The sequence below is a fragment of the Phyllobates terribilis genome, unplaced genomic scaffold, assembly GCF_046119375.1.
Source record: "Phyllobates terribilis strain yellow unplaced genomic scaffold, ASM4611937v1 Scaffold_3__8_contigs__length_932513732, whole genome shotgun sequence".
NCBI lineage: Eukaryota > Metazoa > Chordata > Amphibia > Anura > Dendrobatidae > Phyllobates > Phyllobates terribilis.
In genome coordinates this window covers 7,540,487-7,559,335 of record NW_027362763.1, presented here as the reverse complement: position 1 = coordinate 7,559,335, position 18,849 = coordinate 7,540,487, and the positions used below count along the sequence as shown (strand labels likewise).

At 48.7% G+C, this 18,849-nt stretch overlaps 1 non-coding gene across 1 annotated transcript; it reads right to left on the bottom strand.

The window, feature by feature from the left end:
* Window positions 1-18,445: 18,445 nt before the first annotated feature.
* Window positions 18,446-18,519, bottom strand: TRNAN-GUU (transfer RNA asparagine (anticodon GUU)). Its single transcript has one exon. It is a non-coding gene; the product is annotated as a tRNA-Asn (tRNA).
* Window positions 18,520-18,849: the final 330 nt, after the last annotated feature.

The window sequence follows — 18,849 nt, the reverse complement described above, 5'->3', positions numbered from 1 at the left end:
CAAGCAGAGCAGAGCAAAACCCACAGGTGCGGTAGACAAGCAGAGCAGAGCAAAACCCACAGGTGCGGTAGACAAGCAGAGCAGAGAAAAACCCGCAGGTGCGGTAGACAAGCAGAGCAGAGCAAAACCCGCAGGTGCGGTAGACAAGCAGAGCAGAGCAAAACTCGCAGGTTCGGTAAACAAGCAGAGCAAAACCCACAGGTGCTGTAGACAAGCAGAGCAAAACCCGCAGGTGCAGTAATCAAGCAGAGCAGAGCAAAATCCGCAAGTGCGGTAGAGAAGCAGAGCAGAGCAAAACCCGCAGGTGTGGTAGACAAGCAGAGCAGAGCAAAATCCGCAGGTTCGGTAAACAAGCAGAGCCTAACGCGCAAGTGCGGTAGACAAGCAGAGCAAAGCAAAACCCGCAGGTGCGGTAGACAAGCAGAGCAGAGCAATACCCACTTTTGCGGCAGACAAGCAGACCAGAGCAAAACCCGCAGGTGCGGTAGACAAGCAGAGCAGAGCAAAACCCACAGTTGCGGTAGACAAGCAGAGCAGAGATAAACCCGCAGGTGCTGTAGACAAGCAGAGCAGAGCAAAACCCGCAGGTGCGGTAGATAAGCAAGGCAGAGCAAAACCCGCAGGTGCGGTAGACAAGCAGAGCAGAGCAAAACCCGCAAGTGCGGTAGACAAGCAGAGAAGAGCAAAACCCGCAGGTGTGGTAGATAAGCAGAGCAGAGCAAAACCCGCAGGTGCGGTAAACAAGCAGAGCAAAACCCGCAGGTGCTGTAGACAAGCAGAGCAAAAACCCGCAGGTGCGGTAAACAAGCAGAGCAGAGCAAAACCCGCAAGTGCAGTAGACAAGCAGAGCAGAGCAAAACCCACAGGTGTGGTAGACAAGCAGAGCAGAGCAAAATCCGCAGGTTCGGTAAACAAGCAGAGCAGAGCAAAACCTGCAAGTGTGGTAGACAAGCAGAGCAGAGCAAAACCCGCAGGTGCAGTAGACAAGTAAAGCAGAAACACAGAAGATACTTACAATGAAGTAGCGAGTGAACACTAAGCTCACAAACAGAATTACAAAGACAACGAATTGGAGTTAGGTGCAGGTTCAGACACTGCAGGAAAAGGGAAGATACGGACATAGAAACAAACAAGTAACGGGCTAGGACACTGTTCAGACAGGAACTGAACCAGGAACAAGATACAGGAATGAGCCTGGGAACTCAGCCCCCAGGGTGGCGGAAACAGACTAAAAGTCACAGATACAGGTAACGGGCCTGGGTATACAGCCCCCAGGGTGGCGAAAAAGACTAGAAGTCACAGATACAGGTTACAGGCCTGGGTATACAGCCCCAAGGGTGGCGGAAAGAGACAAGATACAGGACAGGATCTGGTAACTCAGTTGCAAGAACAGACTGAAAGAAAAAGTTGCTCAGGCACCTCCTACTGGGTTGAGGGGATTTTAGTACCAGTGACTCACAACAATAGGCTGGGGACGCATTAGTAGTGCTCACACAGTAACTATAAGAATCAGACAGTAACGGCACCGCCGCCCTAAGCAATCAGACAAGAGACATGCACACAGCAGATACTGGAGCAAAGTGTTCAGCCAGGACTGATAGGTAAGATGGCGGTATTGCATGGTGGGGAGTGGTAAACCATGCCAGCACGCCGCCAGGGATGTTACAGTACCCCCCCCTTTACGCCCCCTCTTCTTCAAGCCTGCAAGGATTTTCTGCAGAGAATTTGTAGGCCGATCCTTCTCTTCAAGAAAATTACCTCTTCTGTCCACTAGAGGGAACGAAACTGGTCTCACCATCTTGGTGACTAGGATGCTTCCTCCCATCGAGCCATCCTCAGCAACAGATGAAGTGAGTTAAGTACCAGGAACAGGACACAGGAAAGTCTCTCTCCATTTGTTAATATCGGGGAGCACCCCACCAGTACGGCTTTATTTTGGATCCCCGTAGTAACGTGGTGGATCCGCAGGAATGAGTGCTGATAGCTCCATTTGGACTGGTGCGTAAATCTCCTGGACCTCAGGTTGAGAAAAAGTTTTTCCTTGGAGCACGTATTTGCCAGGCAAGAATTCAAATGTCTCCGAGAGCGAAGGGCCGTGGGGCTCAACGGGGACCATGGCCTGAGCAAACTCTTACGCACACGCCCGGACTGAAAAAGGGAAGATACGAACATAGAGACAAACAAGTAATGGGCTAGGACACTGTTCAGACAGGAACTGAACCAGGAACAAGATACAGGAACGATCCCGGGGACTCAGCCCACAGGGTGGCGGAAACAGATTAAAAGTCACAGATACAGGTAACGGGCCTGGGTATACAGCCCCCAGGGTGGCGGAACAGACTAGAAGTCACAGATGTAGGTAACAGGCCTGGGTATACAGCCCCCAGGGTGGCAGAAACAGACAAGATACAGGACAGGACCTGGCAACTCAGTTGCAAGAACAGACTGAAAGAAAGTGTTGCTCAGGCACCTCCTACTGGGTGGAGGGGGTTTAAGTACCAGTGACTCACAACAATAGGCTGGGGACGCATTAGGAGTGCTCACACAGTAACTATAAGAATCAGACAGTAACCGAGCCGCCGCCCTAAGCAATCTGACAAGAGACATGCATACAGCAGATACTGGAGCAAAGTGTGCAGCCAGGATTGATAGGTAAGATGGCGGTCTTGCATGGTGGGAGGTGGTAAGCCATGCCAGCATGCCACCAGGGATGTTACACCTTATAACTATTCAGTATCCAAGCTGGACACGTGGCATGAACTGGCTCTCTATGCCTTTGAGGTTCTGGCCTGCCCTGCCACTAGTGTTTTGTCAGAGCAGGTTTTTACTACCCCCGAGGGAATTAAAACTGATAGGCGCATCCACTTGTCAACTGAAAATGCTGTCAGGCTGACTCTTATCAAAATGAACAGGGGCTGGATTGGGCCAGACTTCTCATCACCACCGGATGATAGCAGCGGAACACAAAGTTTTTGATTTTGTCTATTTTCTGTTGTCCTCCTTCTTCTCATCCCCCACCACAGTATCATCAGGGTGACCGTGATGCAACACTCACATAATTTTTTTAAGGGTGTTTACGATGCTCGTAGGAAATTGTTTTAGAGGCCTACCTCCAACATTCTGTATGTTATACAGTATGTTTTTGTGTACCCCCCAGGGGTAAATGTTTTTCAGCCCATGCTTTTAGTGCAAGTGTTTTACCAGTATAGGAGACCCACTCCTTACCAATATAATAATTATTTGCAATTAAATAATACTATGGCATAATTTTTTTTAGTGAGGACCTCTTCTACGTCTCTTGAAAGGGGTATTGTAGTGCGGCCAATTTTTTTGAAGCCCTTGCAGTTACTTCATGGGCATTACCACTATAGGAGACCTACTCATTAATAATGGGAACAATTATTTTAATGACGCCATTCTTTACGTCTCTTCAAAGGGCTATTGGAGTGTGTCCTAGATTTTGGCAGCCCTTGCAGTTACTGCATACACAATAACAGTATAGGAGACCCACTTTTTAATAATGGAAACAACAAAGAATAGCCGACTGATGGTTCTCTAACAATAGTGAGGGATGACTGCTGACCCCCCTAACAATAGTAAGGGCAGCCTGATGGCCTTGTAAAAATAGGCTTTGTGACTTTCACTGTCCCTCCTTCATAAATGAAACAGGATGTGTCTGATCATGTCTCACACACCACTTGGCCAGATGAGGTAGTAAAATGTTAAAATTACATTTATCGGTGAATAAATTTTTCACCTTTGAAAGCAATGCAAAAGTGCAAAAACACATCAAAAGTGCTACGTGTGAACATAGCCCAAGGGGTTTAGGAGCATTTTTGTTTATGGTTATTTATTTTGCCTTATATACAAGTCAGTACCCTGGAAAGAATGTTCCTTATCATTTTTTCAGGAAAATCCATTTTGGCTTCGTTTTTGTATGTTTTATTGTGAGTCAGTAAAAGTGGCGTAATACCGCTGACAACATTATTCACAGCAGTGACCTGGGAGTCAGAAAAGCTTCCAGGGGTCTTCCCCATGCTGTTCCCATATCATTTTAGCACTGTTCCCATCGATTTGGCCAATTTTTAAGTCCACTGAAAACTTCCGGGGGGTGGGCCACCAGAAAAATGCTCGAGTTTCCCATAGACTTACATATGACTCGTTGCTCGGGTCGAGCACCCGAGCATTACGATTTGCTCAAACCGAGCAAAGAGCACTCAAGCAGTGCTCGCTCATCACTAATAGAGACACATGGAGGCAGGATGGAGACACATGGGGAGAGAACATATGGCTGGGGCCAAAAATGAGTCTCATGGGGCTAGGAGTGAGACATAAGGGTGCCAGGATGGGGGACACTATTACTGTAGTAGCTAATTACCGATATTATTACTGCTATGATGAATTTTATTTTTGAAGATACTGTTTTCAGTGAGGGGGGTCATGTTACGGTGAAGGGCGGCACAATATCGCTTTTTTTTCTTCATGATGCGTAGTGTAGAAGTTGGGGATAAATTGGGGAATGTGCTCTGGAAGCTGCTCTAGATAACTGTGTTATTTTTTGCTGAGATGAGTCCTGGCTGGAAGAAGTGATGGCGCTGTGCCCTGGATGAAGAGGAAAAGTGAAGATAAAGGACTTTAACTAGAGATGTCACTGGTGAGTCAGTGTGTTACTTATACACTATACACTTCATACAGAGCTCTTGTGTATAAAGTCACTGGTGATCACTGTATTACCTATACACTTGCACTATACTCTGTATACTATGTACAGAGCTTCTGTGTATAATGGTACTTATGTTAATATGAGTATTTTTTTTTTTAATGATCAGTATTGTAGTATTCAGTCACTATGTGGTGGTAATATGTGGTCGGGTCATGACGTGGCAGTATCTATCCCCAGTATGTGGTATTATTCGGTCACTATGTGGTGGTATTATTTGGATGATCATGATGTAACAGTATTTGTCCCTTGTATGTCGTATTATTCTGTCACTATGTAGTTCGGCCATGATGTAACGGTATTTGTCTCTTGTATGTGGTATTATTCAGTCACTATGTGGTGGTAATATGTGGTCTGGTCATGGCGTGGCAGTATCTATCCCCTGTATGTGGTATTATTCGGTCACTATGTGGTGGTATTATGTGGATGGTCATGATGTAATGGTATTTGTCACTTGTATGTGGTATTATTCTGTCACTATGTAGTTCGGCCATGATGTAATGGTATTTGTCTCTTGTATGTGGTATTATTCAGTCACTATGTGGTGGTAATATGTGATCTGGTCATGGTGTGATGGTATTTGTCCCTTGTATGTGATATTATTGGTCATTTTAAAAAATGTATGTGACACATTCCCTTAAAGAAAAATAAAGAAAAATATATCTGAAAAGAGAACTGGATATTTTAAGACATGTTTAATAGATTAGAGTAGAGTAGGACCCTAACTTGTCGCAGTGGCGGCTTAAAAAATCTTTTGGCGAAAACAAAAGCTGCTGGCTATGTATGTGATCAGGTGTTCGATGGGAAATGATAACGTGTGATTGGTGAGGACGTGATGCAGAATGGAGTTTTTCCAACAGTGGGCGGTGGGACTGTAAAAGGTTTGAGGGGTGGAGGAGCAGCTGGGGTGGAGCGTGGGTGGAGTCTCAAAGGGACCCGAAGGTTTTGCCAGCATGGGGCCCCGAAATTCCTGGTGGCAACCCTGCTGGAATACAACAGGATCAAGAGGCATGATTGTATTACAACATCATCAGGAGCCGCTGAATCGCCAGAGAGTCCTGATCTATCAGTAGACGTTATTTTACAGTCGTCATCTATGCGGTGAGAACCTGCTGTGAACGTCTCTCCAGTCTGTGGGAATCATTATTACAGCAGAGAGGATTATATAATGCTCCACCATCAACCACCAAGAAAGAGAACATCAGGTGGAAAGTGACCGGCCTCCTAGTGACAAGAGAGGGAACAGCAACTGCTGAGAAGAGCTCAGGGGGATTAGCTCAAATGGTAGAGCGCTCGCTTAGCATGCGAGATCGATGCCCGCATCCTCCACTTCATTTTTTTTTAAACTGAGGGACTATTTTATATATTTTTTCTGTTAAGTTCAGAAAAACTCACTTAGTCTATGACACAGTACGAGACAACAATCACTGGAGAACTACGAGGTCTTACTGTGCAGAGGTCTACAACAGCCGAGTAACCGAGTGGTGACTGCACCGAGGTTGTACATCCATTGCTAATCACCAATTAATAGGAGCGAGCACCGCACTTCTTATTACTTTCAATCTCTAAATGTCTGGGAAAAATTCCAAGATTTGTTGGATATTGACCTCAGCTCTTCTTGTGATGTTTTTCTAGACATTTTTCCTATTATTTCGCTGCTTTCAATAAGGACGAAAAAAACTCAAGATAAATATCACAGATTCTAGAGCTTTTTTTTGCCTTTGTCTGGTTTTGTAATTTAGTTTTAATCCTTTAACCATAAACATTTATATAAGAAGCAAAACAAGAGCATCACAGCATGAAAGTCATGATTGAATTATACAAGTGACGCACCCCCTGGGCCATATTCTTTAGGGGAATACCCGGAGCCGGATCAGATGGGGGTTGTAGTCTTCCGAGTGGCTGTGACCCGGTCCGTGCCCAGGGTGTCAAGCTCAGAGTATGTGGCAGTCCTACAGATGTTATAAAGTTCTTTATGTCGACTACGCCACCCGTTGTATTGCGGTCACTACGGCCGCCGCTGCAGCAGGGTCCGCTGAGGCTGATGGTGTTGGTGCAGCTTTGATAGTATAACCCCCAACGGGTGGGGTATAGCCTCAGGGGGTCAGGTGCAGAGGATGGGGGTTGTGGTGGTGCAGCATAGATGGTAATTAAAGACAGAGTCGGGTTGTGCAGTTTAGGGTATTTACTTACTGCTGATGTTCCGGTCACTCTAGCTTCAAGTGACCACCCGAGCCGTGCTGCGTCCACCAGGTCCTGGATTCAGCCAACCCCCAAGCAAGTCCGGAGCGTGACCCTGAGCCCTCCTTCCTGTCCTGTCTTCTGGCCGTCCCCACCAGGGATCCACCTAGGTCCAGCTCCCTCGGGCCTTCTGTTGGGAAACCCTTGGCCTTGGGTTCCCTGACCCTACTCGTGGTTTGCCTTCAGGGTGGATGTGGTGGGTGGCCGTGGCAGATCCTGCCCACGGCCTCCGGTCTCTGGCTGAGGTGTGCTTGAGCCCCCACCAGTTTGGGATCCGGTACCCTTTTGCCAACTCTTCACCCTCGGTTTGTATATGGGTTCTCAGAGTTCCTGCTTGTTTTCTCTGGGTCCTTCTGGCTCTCCTCTCTCACTCTCTTTGGGACTGCTCTGCTCCTCTTCCTCTGACTTCTCTCAGACTGACCCTGATCTTTGATGGTGCCCACCTTAAATACTCCCTCTATGTGTGAGCTCAGGTGACCAGCACCCAATGAGCTCCTATCTTTACCCAGGCTGCTCCCCCTATCTGCCCCTACACTACTTGGGATGTACCACCCCCCTCCCACTCCAGCCAGGAACAGACTCGGTCGTACCTGCACATTTCTAAGTGGGAGTACCGTTGGTCTGTTCCTCGGAAATGGGATGTGTGTAGTGCATGCAGCTCTCTGGACTCAGTCCCACACTCCATCCTTACCCGGGAGTGGAATATCACACCTCTGGGTTGAGGTGCAATACCCCTGTAGCAGCCGAATCCTCAGGGTGCTACATTCCCCCCTGGTAAATCACAGCACGTCCTCGGGCTGCAAGATATAAAACATCCACAAACATACATTTTTTTTTTTCATATAAACAACATAATAAAACATATAAAATATCATATATATATCAGCATCATCATAAAACTTTTCATATTAATAACATTCTCGTCGCCTCTGGCTCCTCCTCCGGTCACTGTGCAACGTGTGACCGGGTAAAGTGCGACAGTCTTTAGAACTCGTGGTTTTCCTATAAAACCAGTAGGGGCGCTTTAGGACGCGCAACTATTTATAAGGGATATGGCCGCTCTCAGTCCTCGGCCAAGTATTAGGGAGGAATGACCGCTCTCAGTCCTCGGTCAGTGGGATCTAAGGGATAAACGGGTAAACAGTTCACACTTGCTGGTCCCAACGGGGACTATAATAGCAGCAACAGTTTCTTTGGTACCCCTACGGGTAACTATATACAGCTTCTACTCTGCCGTACTCAACGACGACGTCCTCCTGCTCTTTCTTTGCGGTTACCTTTAGCTTCAGACCCGTCCGGGTCCTCTTGTTCTTCCTCCTCACACCGCAGCTCTTCCTCCGTCAGGCGATGCACATGGAGGGCGTAGGGTCCTTTGGCACACTTGTGCCGGGTGAAGGTGACCTCGTCCCCGATGTAAAGGTCACGACCTCTGTGTCCCTCCGGTAGGTGGGACTCAACGTCTCTCCTGGTCACGAAGACGTCGCCTGGGGTGCGGTGGTCTCGGATGAAGCCCCACTCGTGCTGCATATTGAACTTGATCACAGTCCCGGTGGAAGGGGGACCATGAGCTGCACGGGGATTCCTCCTGGCCCGGCTCTTCTGCTCCGCGCTCCTTATCTGGGCTTGTTGTTCCCGGACCCGCCTCTCTCTCCGCTCCCTCTCAAAGACCTCGAGCTGCTGGCGGCAGCACTCTGCACGCTCCGCTGCGGCTGCCCGAGTCTCCTGAGTGAACCCCATGAGGTCTTCTCCGGTGGGGTCCCACTCAAACTGCGCTTCTGCTAGCGGGGGCGAGATCCTCTTTACGGGCTTTGGAGCCGGGATCAGGGGTTCATCTAGGGGTCTCTCTTTCCGGAGTCGGGGATGGTGAAACTCCGGTGGCCAAATAAAGGGCTGCCCATCCGGGCATGTATGTTGGGCGAACAGATCTTCTCCCAGATGCGGCACTCTTGGTTTTATGGGCGCGGTGGTGGTGGCGCCCGGGTTGCCCAGGCCTTGCGGCCAGGCCTGGGGCACCTGGAAAGTGAAGGGCACCGTAAGGACGGCGGCGCCCTGGGCTACTTGGCCCTGCGACCAGGCCGGGGGCTCCGCGGAGGTAGGGGGCGCTGTTGGTATTGCGGCGCCCGGGGGTACTAGGCCTTGCGACCAGGCTGGTGGTACTTCCTGCTTGGTCACGCTCGGGGTCGAGGCGTGTGACGTCACAGGGGTCGCGGCTCCCGTTTGAGGCCTAGTCTGCGGCGGTGACGTTGCGGCTACGGGCACGGCAGGGGGTACTTCGGGCTCTGCGACGGGGAGCTGGGGCAGGTACGCGGTTTCCCGGTTTGGGGTAGAGACGTCCCCTTTACCTGCCTCCACTCGTTCGGCTCCCTTCTCGGCGCCGTCTCCGGCCTTCAGTCCTCCTGCGCCATCCTCAGAGGCGGTCTGTCTCCTCGTCTTGGGTGGCGTGCTCCGCTGACGGGTCTCGGTCTGCTGGGCCATCTCACGGCTCCACTCCGCCAACGTCTCTCGTTGCACCCGGGCCATCCTCCTTGCGAGGCCCTCCAGAGCGGTCTGCGCACACTCCCGGTCTCGGGGGAGCTGTGCCAGGACCTCCACTAGGCCTAGTGGGGTCGTTGCTTCTAGCAGGCTCCTGACCAACGGGTCGGTGCTGCTCTGCTCTCCTTCTGTTGTCTCCAGCAGGCTCCTGGCCAGCGGGCCGGTGCTGCTCTGCTCTTCTCCCATCTCCGGGTAAGCTTCTTCTGGACTCAGCTCTAGGCTTCTTGTCTCCGGGTGCGCTCTCTCCAGACTGCTCCAGGCGACACCCATCTTTGCTCTCTTCTTCTCAGTCCTCCCACTTCGAGGGCGGTCCCGGGGCCACTTGGTGATTGTCAGCTCCAGGGGCAGTTCTTTCACGCTGACAGACACCTCTAGCATCACAGTCTCTGTTGGTGGGGGCGGTTTCCACTTTTGGCGCCATTTTCGGTCCTGGCCCACGATGGGAGGCGGCCTCTTGCCATCCTCTGGCACGCCCATAATGGCGTCCGCTCTGACAAGGCGGGAAACCTTTGGAAATGGCGGGAATCGTCTCCCAGTGGCGGGAAACTCTGCAGATGGCGGGAAAAAGCTGTTAATGGCGGACAACCGGCGGGAATCGATCTGTGATGGAGTCCGATGGCGGGGACCCTCCGGAACCGGCGGGAGACTTCTTTTTGAGGTAAACTTGTTCTTTTCTTCAGGCACGCAGTACCCGGGTGTTGCGGGCACGGTATCCTGCCGACTACGCCAAAGTTGACGCACCCCCTGGGCCATATTCTTTAGGGGAATACCCGGAGCCGGATCAGATGGGGGTTGTAGTCTTCCGAGTGGCTGTGACCCGGTCCGTGCCCAGGGTGTCAAGCTCAGAGTATGTGGCAGTCCTACAGATGTTATAAAGTTCTTTATGTCGACTACGCCACCCGTTGTATTGCGGTCACTACGGCCGCTGCTGCAGCAGGGTCCGCTGAGGCTGATGGTGTTGGTGCAGCTTTTGATAGTATAACCCCCAACGGGTGGGGTATAGCCTCAGGGGGTCAGGTGCAGAGGATGGGGGTTGTGGTGGTGCAGCATAGATGGTAATTAAAGACAGAGTCGGGTTGTGCAGTTTAGGGTATTTACTTACTGCTGATGTTCCGGTCACTCTAGCTTCAAGTGACCACCCGAGCCGTGCTGCGTCCACCAGGTCCTGGATTCAGCCAACCCCCAAGCAAGTCCGGAGCGTGACCCTGAGCCCTCCTTCCTGTCCTGTCTTCTGGCCGTCCCCACCAGGGATCCACCTAGGTCCAGCTCCCTCGGGCCTTCTGTTGGGAAACCCTTGGCCTTGGGTTCCCTGACCCTACTCGTGGTTTGCCTTCAGGGTGGATGTGGTGGGTGGCCGTGGCAGTTCCTGCCCACGGCCTCCGGTCTCTGGCTGAGGTGTGCTTGAGCCCCCACCAGTTTGGGATCCGGTACCCTTTTGCCAACTCTTCACCCTCGGTTTGTATATGGGTTCTCAGAGTTCCTGCTTGTTTTCTCTGGGTCCTTCTGGCTCTCCTCTCTCACTCTCTCTGGGACTGCTCTGCTCCTCTTCCTCTGACTTCTCTCAGACTGACCCTGATCTTTGATGGTGCCCACCTTAAATACTCCCTCTATGTGTGAGCTCAGGTGACCAGCACCCAATGAGCTCCTATCTTTACCCAGGCTGCTCCCCCTATCTGCCCCTACACTACTTGGGATGTACCACCCCCCTCCCACTCCAGCCAGGAACAGACTCGGTCGTACCTGCACATTTCTAAGTGGGAGTACCGTTGGTCTGTTCCTCGGAAATGGGATGTGTGTAGTGCATGCAGCTCTCTGGACTCAGTCCCACACTCCATTCTTACCCGGGAGTGGAATATCACACCTCTGGGTTGAGGTGCAATACCCCTGTAGCAGCCGAATCCTCAGGGTGCTACATTAGCACCAAAGATGCCCCCCCCCCGACCACAGGTTGTATCCAGTATTGCAGCTCAGCTACATTAATTTCAAAATACTCAAAAGATTTGTGACTGATCAGATCAATTTTACAAATGATGGATATTGATCCGATCTCGTCATTTACACATGGATAATTTGTCAGGATAGAACCAATTTTCATTTTCCTCACCAATTACCATCATTTTCCCCAGAGAGAAGCAAAATAAAGAAAGAACGTTCCCTTGTTTCATTAATAGTTTTCTTTTCATTTTTGTCTAGGCTGCTGACTAATTGGTCTCTCTCTTACTAAACACTCCCCTCTCCAATCTACACCAAATTCAGCAGCAAAGGTCATATTTCTATCCAGCCGCTACATCGATGCCTCCACTCTGTGCCAGACATTGCACTGGTTGTCCGTTAACTTCAGAGTACAATATAAACTTATCTCTCTCGGCCACGAGGCTCTCCACAGTTCTGTACATCTCCTCCTCATCTCTGCCATATCTCTCCTCATTCTCTTCTCTCCACTAATGACCTAAGATTGAAATCCTCTACAAGATTTCTCTTGTGCTGCACCAGTTCTCCAGAACACTCCACCCCAGGCAGTCATACAGTATTAATTCCAAGTCTCCAGAGTTTTAAGCGTGCTCTAAAATATATTTCTTTAGACTCAGCATCATCAAAATGCCCTGGGGCTGAAGGCAGGAGCTCTTCACATTCCTTTTACAGGACATTTTCCTGTTTGCTTAATGGTTTTAAAATGTTTTCTAATAAAAAAGTGTTTTTTAGTTCTAATTTCTTGGTCGCTTCTGTTTTTTTCCGGATTGAAACTATAAATCCGGTAAATTATTGCTAAATTACTGTTAACGCGTTTGCAGTAAGTGCAAGGGCTGCCAAAAATTATGACGCGCTCCAATACCCCTTTGTAGAGATGTAGCGGAGGGCCTCAGTAAAATTTTTTTTCCATTATTAACGAGGGGGTCTCCTAGACCGGTAATACCCATGCACTAAGTGCGTGCGCTGAAAAACATTGACCCCTGGGGGGTATACATATATATTATACAGAATGTTAGAGGTAGGCCTCTTATAATAGTTCCTACTAGCGTCCTAAACACCCTTAAAAAAATTAATGGCGGTGTTGCATGATGGTCACCCTGTTGAGATGGTGGTGGAGGAGAAGGAGAAGGAGGAGGATGACATAAAAAGTCTAAATGCTGAAGCATCTACCCATGTCTGGGTGTGAAGGGGTGCATGGGAATAGACCAAAAAAAAATGTATTTCAGTTTATGTTCCGCTGATGTCATCCGGTGGTGATGAGACGTCGGCTCCCATCCAGAATTTATTCATTCTGATAAGAGTCAGACAATCAGCATTTTCAGTTGACAGGCGGAAATAGCACAATACAGCAATGCCAGTCACATCAACCAAATCTGGCTGTATGCTGCTAACTAGCAAATGGAGCAGTATGAATGGAATATTATATTACTGCTTACCAAAAGTATCAGGATTCAGAGCAAAAAGAATATTATCAGCCTGATATCTAGGGCTATGGATAGGAGATCCAGCAGCAGAAAGACCGTGCAGCGGCCCCTATTCTGTACTATAGGAGGTCTCCACAAACTCTGCCTAACTACTGCTATCAGCGGGATTAATATCCATCAGAATTAGTCCTTACAGGGACTGTTAGTGTAGATGAAATAAATAATAGTGGTGGGAGCCCAGCCTAAATGCAGGTAAAAATCTCTCCCTGACGCAGCAGCAGCAGCAGCTCTCCCTACACTGTCTGATCCGGAGTGACTGTGACGAGCATGGCGGCGCCAGGTCTGATATACACCTGATGACGCTGTGCGGCCAGCCAATCACTGTAATGCCACAACCAACATGGCTACCACATTACAGTGAATGGCAGGCAATCCCTGCATGTTTATTGGCTCTGTAATGAGCGCCAAACATGCAGGAAGGAGACCTGAGCTCCCGACGAGCAACCCCAGAAACACTCGGTGAGCGCCGAGCATCTCGAGAAGTGAGATGTTCAGGCGAGTAATGAGTAGTGACGAGCACGCTCGCTCATCACTATGGGTCACTCATCGGAGGTCTCTTCTGTTCTGGCGCCTGGGGGATCTACAAATGATACAAGTCACATGGAGACCTTTCAAGCAAAATCTGCCCTCCAATATGGCGCTCCTTCCTATCTGTGCCCGGTCGTGTCCTCGGACAGTAGCGTCTGATCACATGTGGGGTATTACTACATTCAGGAGTGATTGCAAACCAAATTATGGGGTCCATATTTTCCTATTACACTTAATGAAAATGAAAAATTTGGGGATAGGCAAGATTTATGTGGAGAAATCTTTGGTGAATCTCCAGTGGGTTCATGTTCCTCACCACATCGATAGATGAATTTTTCAGGGGTCAAGTTTCAAAATGAAGTCACTTGTGGGGTTTTCTGCTGTTTTGGTCCTTAGGGGCTCTGCAAATGCAAAATGACGTCCACAATTTATTACAGTCAAAATTGTGCTTCAAAAGTCTAATAGCGCTCCTTCCCGTCCTGCCGTCTGGCCAAACAGTAGCTTCTGACCAAATGTGGGGTCCTGCTGTACTCAGGAGATTGCTCAATACATTGCGGGGTCCACTGTTTCCTGTTATCTCTGTGAAAATGAAAAATTTGATGCTAAAGTAAAATTTTAGTGAAAAAAATAAAATGTCATTTTTTCCTTTTGTTTTCCTATGAAGCAGCTGAAGGGTTCATACAATTCCTGAATGTGCTCTGAAAACTTTAAGGGTTGTAGCTTTGTAAACGGGGTCTTGTTTGGGCACAATATGACATATAGACCCCTCAAAATTACTTCAAGACTCAAGTTGTCACAAAAAAAAAAACAGGTTTGGTAAATTTTGTACATTTCATTGAAATAATAAAAACTTTTAAGCCTTCTAACATTATAAGAAGATAAAAAGCGGATTAGAAAATGATGTGGAAGTAAAGTTGACATTTGGTGACAGAAGAGACTCAAGGTTTTCTCTCGAGCTCTATTTTTCGGAGTAGAATTTATTATACACAGCTCAAAAAACTAAAGGGAACAGTGAAATCCCCCATCCAAGATCTGATGAATGAAATCTCCTCATTGAATACTTTGTTCTGTAGAAGCTGAATGTGCTGACAACAAAATCACACAAAAATCATCAATGGAAATCACATTAATTAACCAATGGAGGCCGGGATCTGGAGTCACCCCCAAAATTAAAGTGGAAAAACACGCTACAGGCCGATCCAACTGTGATGTAATGTCCTTAAAACGAGTCAAAATGAGGCTGAGTTTTGCGTGTGGCCTCCACGTGCCTGTATAACCTCCCTACAACGCCTGGGCATGCTCCTGATGAGTCTCAGTATTGTGTGTGGCCTCCACGTACCTGTATGACCTCCCTAAAATGCCTGGGCATGCTCCTGATGAGTCTCAGTATTGTGTGTGGCCTCCACGTGCCTGTATGACCTCCCTACAACGCCTGGGCATGCTCCTGATGAGGATGAGTATTGTGTGTGGCCTCCACGTGCCTGTATGACCTCCCTACAATGCCTGGGCATGCTCCTGATGAGTCTCAGTATTGTGTGTGGCCTCCACGTGCCTGTATGACCTCCCTTCAACGCCTGGGCATCCTCCTGATGAGGCTGAGTATTGTGTGTGGCCTCCACGTGCCTGTGTGATCTCTCTACAATGCCTGGGCATGCTCCTGATGAGGCTGAGTATTGTGTGTGGCCTCCACGTGCCTGTATGACCTCCCTACAATGCCTGGGCATGCTCCTGATGAGGCTCAGTATTGTGTGTGGCCTCCACGTGCCTGTATGACCTCCCTACAACGCCTGGGCATGCTCCTGATGAGGTTGCGGATGGTCTCCTGTGAGATCTCCTCCCAGACCTGGACTAAAGCATCCGCCAACTCCTGGACAGTCTGTGGTGCAACGTGACGTTGTTGGATGGAGTGAGACATGATGTCCCAGATGTGCTCAATCGGATTCAGGTCTTGGGAACGGGCGGGCCTGTCCATAGCTTCAATGCCTTCATCTTGCAGGAACTGCTGACACACCCCAGCCACATGAGGTCTGGCATTGTCCTGCATTAGGAGGAATCCAGTGCCAACCGCACCAGCATATGGTCTCACAAGGGGTCTGAGGATCTCATCTCGGTACTTAATGGCAGTCAGGCTACCTCTGGCCCCCAAAGAAATGCCACCCCACACCATTACTGACCCACTGCCAAACCGGACATGCTGAAGGATGTTGCAGGCAGCAGATCGCTCTCCACGGCGTCTTCAGACTCTGTCACGTCTGTCACATGTGCTCAGTGTGAACATGCTTTCATCTGTGAAGAGCACAGGGCGCCAATGGCGACTTTGCCGATCCTGGTGTTCTGTGGCAAATGCCAAGCGTCCTGCATGGTGTTGGGCTGTGAGCACAACCCCCATCTGTGGAAGTCGGACCCTCATACCACCCTTATGGAGTCGGTTTCTAACCGTTTGTGCAGACACATGCACATTTGTGGCCTGCTGGAAGTCATTTTGTAGGGCTCTGGCAGTGCTCCTCCTGTTCCTCCTTGCACAAAGATGGAGGTAGTGGTCCTGTGGCTGGGTTGTTGCCCTCCTTTGCCCCCCCCCCCATGTCTCCTGGTGTACTGGCCTGTCTCCTGGTAGAGCCTCCAGCCTCTGGACACTACGCTGACAGACACAGCAAACCTTCTTGCCAAAACTCGCATTGATGTGCCATCCTGGATGAGCTGCACTACCTGAGCAACTTCTGTGGGTTGTAGAGTCCGTCTCATGCTACCACGAGTGTGAAAGCACAACCAACATTCAAAAGTGACCAAAACATCAGCCAGAAAGCATTGGTACTGAGATGTGGTCTGTGGTCCCCACCTGCAGAACCACTCCTTTGTTGAGGGTGTCTTGATAATTACCAATAATTTCCAACTATTGTCTATTCCATTTGCACAACAGCATGTGAAATTGATTGTCAATCAGTGTTGCTTCCTAAGTGTACAGTTTGATTTCACAGAAGTTTGAGTTACTTGGAGTTACATTCTGTTGTTTAAGTGTTCCCTTTATTTTTTTGAGCAGTGTAGTTAATGCTGAAAAAAAAAAAAAAATGCTCTGCATTAGCCAGGAATCAAACCCAGGTTAACTGCTTAGAAGGCAGCTATGCTCACCAGTATACCACCAACACTTGAACAGGAGGATGGCATTTTTTTCTGGCTTCCATCGCTCTGCCTGGGGGAAGTACATGAAAGCTCACAGGATATTTCCCATACAGATCACATACAGCTCAGGTACTTTTTTTATGGAGATTCTACAATCTTTCTTTCTCCCCTATCACCTCTGGACTTGCTGCTTAGCTCCTTTCCATCATTCTAACGCCAATGTCTCACTGTTGCGTCTCTGCCATATGGTCTAGCAGTAAGGACTCCTGGTTTTCATCCAAGCGGCCTGGTTTTGACTCCCGGTATGGGAAGATGTTTTTCCTTTTTTTGGTTGTTACCTTATTATTGTCACAGTCAGAATCTTATTGTCCAGTAAATAATGTACATGTATAATATATTATAGAAATGTCCAGTATTATGTGACCCATAAACCTGGAGACGCAGTGAGGTGATGACGGCAGGAGAGCTGCAGTACACAAGCCTTCGATAGCTCAGCTGGTAGAGCGGAGGACTGTAGTGGGGCACAGACATCCTTAGGTCACAGGTTCGGTTCTGGTTCGTAGGACATTTTATTACTTATTGTTAGTAGAGTATAATTATCTCCAGAATTAAGCAGCCACATTACTGGTGGGGTCACATTGGCCAAAATATTAATTTTCCTTAACAATCCCTCCTCGCCGTCCGTCCTCCTGAAGTAGGGTTTCTATTAGGGTCATTACGGTTCTTCACTTACAGCGGATTATCCGGACAGAAGTTTCCTCCCTCTCTTACTCCTCATTTTTGCCTTTTTCTGAAGATGATGTTTTTAGCTCTTTGGCCTCGATTCATGATTGTGTTTTTCGGCTGTACCTCAGTCATTACTTACTTTGAGCCTTTTTTAAGTCTATTTCCTCTGTGTTCACCTGTTTTTTCTTCTGGTACCCATTGTGGGCGAGGTTTGGAGTTTCTACATCAGGGGTGGGGAATCTTTTCTCTTCCAGGGGCCATGTGGATCATTGTACCATCCTTCGGGGGGGCGTATAAATTACCCGCTAATTAAGTCCGTCGTGACGCGGCGCTGGTGTCAGGACGTAATATTTCATTGCACGCGCCTCAACGTTCGGCAGTGAAGACTGCGTACACATGCTCACCGAGCGAGGAGACATTAACCGTCACAATACAGCTGCCGGCCCCAAGTACTGGGGTCCCCGGATATCTACCCGGGGGCAGATAAAAGGCCATCGAGGGCTGTCAATGTCCCGCGGGCCTGAGGTTCCCCACCCCTGTTCCAGATGTTTTCGACTCATCCAATTGTCACTTTTTAAAAAGTCAACACATTTTTGTTAGAAGATGTTCTCCAGTCTCCCCATGGAGTGAATTTATGGACGTCTATAGTTTTTCTGCAAGTTTGGGGAGATTTTAGCCGAACATGTCACTTTTCGCTCTAAAAAGACTCCTAAAAGGTGGAAGAGAAAAATGCTAAATGATTTTGCAACAAAATGTAAGAACCGCCTGCGACACTGAAGAAACTGGCGCATAAGATACCAATGAATGGAGCAAGCCAAAAAAGAAAAGTGACTTTCTGTGAATGATTTACCAGGAGACAAGTGAAGCTGTGTCGCTTGGTCGCTTGGTGGAGGTAAAGGACTATAAATCTGTTAAGGTCTCCACGCGCAGGTTTGTATCCTGCTGACTACATGAGAAGTTCTTCTGATGGACACTAATTACAGATCTGTACCTTATAGGGGCTGTTTTGCTGGGTTCACGTTACTTGTATTCCAAAAATGCGAATTATATAGAATCCGTGAATTTTGAAAATTATTAATTGACAACATAAAGCAATTTGGGTAGCTGTCCAAGCAAAAGACACCAACGTCCCTGGGTGGGCTTGAACCACCAACCTTTCGGTTAACAGCCGAACGCGCTAACCGATTGCGCCACAGAGACGCCTGTGCTCAGCAGCTCTGCCTGAACAGCAAATAACCAACATTTCCGCTCAGTGCACATTGCTCATTAGTGGCTGATGGTGACTATTGAGCTCCTGGGTCGGAGGACGACACCACAGAATCCTGGGAATTTCCTCTACATTCAGACATTCTCATTCTTATTCCAGTGACTTATGATCGCTCAGACGATGTCCTGGGAGGTCTCTACGTTTAGGTATCGGTGTCTCCTCTCTTGGGTTTTATAACACTGGATGATGTCGGGTTTTCATATGGACGGTCTTGGGTTCGACTCCTGGAAAGGGAAATTAAGTTTCAATTGTTCCCTGAGAAA